At 41.9% G+C, this 1,515-nt stretch overlaps 1 pseudogene; it reads right to left on the reverse strand.

The window, feature by feature from the left end:
* Positions 1 to 217: 217 nt before the first annotated feature.
* Positions 218 to 752, reverse strand: LOC119056147 (ferritin light chain-like; annotated as a pseudogene).
* Between the last annotated feature and the right edge of the window lie 763 nt (positions 753 to 1,515).

Genomic DNA, 1,515 nt, shown 5'->3' on the forward strand with positions numbered 1-1,515 from the left:
AGATATTTTGCATTGCTAGGACTCCTGAAATTAGGAGTCTTTGATTCTTCCATTCAGTATTATTCTTAGTTTACTCTTTTTTTTCTGCAAAAAGTGTTATTGTTTTCATTTGGTTCAATGTATGGGAGAGGGTTCCAGGATGGTTAAAAGGGTGCCTACTGGTTTCAGAGAGAGGTTTAGTCTGAAGCCAGACACCAGGGGAACGCAGAGGGGCCCCTCAAAGGCCTCTGGGCTCCAAAGGCTGGAGGGTGAGCCATTTGAAGAGATACTTGCCTATCCCAGCCTGATGTGCAGCCAGCCTGTGGAGGTTAGTCAGGTGTCACCCACATTCTTGATGAGTATTACCTTCTCACCCAGGAAGTGGTTCTCCAGGAAGTCATAGAGGTGAGGGTCTGTGCCGGCAGAACCCAGGGCAGGCAGATCCGAAAGGGCCTGGTTCAGGTTCTTCTCCAAGGCCAAGGTTGCTTCCATGGTATCCAGAGTTTTCTCCACTCCTCTTGGGAAGGCTTCAGCACATCATGAAAGAGAACAAGACCACTGTGCTGGTTTTGCATATTTAAGAAATGCTGGGTGCTCTGTACTTCTCCTGGCCAACCACAGAAGTGGCCCACACCCTCCAAAGCCATGTCATCCCCATTGAAATAGAAGCCCAGAAAGAGGTAGGTGTAGGAGGCCTGCAAATGTAAGTTGACCGGGCAATTGACCACAGCCTCCACATCAGTGAAGAAATTCTGACAAATTAGGGAGCTCATGGTTGTTTGGCAATGAGGAGTTAAATTCCAAAAATGGTGTTGGCTGGTCTCAGAGGCTGAGGATGGCTAAGGTGGTTCTGAAAATTTTGATTGATTGATTGATGATATAGGCTATCATTATTTATAATAGCTATCATAGAAATTGTCATAGAAAAAATCTTGCATTTATATGGCATTGTAACATTTATATTAACATATATTGTCCTAGTACATTCTCAGGTAAGTAGGGTAATTAATATTATTTACATTTGAAATGCAGGAGAGTTAAAGGAAATTCAGTGACTTGCTCAAAGTCACAGAGCAAATTAGTCTCCAAACTAAGAGTAGATTTGAAGTGTCTCGAGTCCTATCTCATGCCTAGTTTTGTCCACATTCCATAGTACTCCAATGTTGTGAAACAACCCACCAGAAAGTGCAATCAATACTCTAGGTAGAACACAATGTGGTTCACATAAACTTTCAATTACTTGTGAGGGGGTGGAAGACATACAACTGTGATTGAAATCTTCATGTAATTTAGAGACTTCCATTTAGTTCAGCATCTTCCTCCACACAATGAAGACCAGTGGCTTAATATGACACACTCCTCCTCTTCTCTATGATCTTACATTTATGTTTGTAGAGGACAATTCTAATCCTACTGCCAATAGTTAGATCCTATCCTTATAGAGTAGCTTGCTGTGTGATTTTGAGCTTGATTATGAACTTACCTATATGGACTTCAAATTACCTAAAGAGAAAATAGGGGTAATAACTTGTTCCC

This window comes from Artibeus jamaicensis, unplaced genomic scaffold (assembly GCF_021234435.1).
Source record: "Artibeus jamaicensis isolate MK-2021 breed Jamaican fruit bat unplaced genomic scaffold, CSHL_Jam_final contig_354, whole genome shotgun sequence".
NCBI lineage: Eukaryota > Metazoa > Chordata > Mammalia > Chiroptera > Phyllostomidae > Artibeus > Artibeus jamaicensis.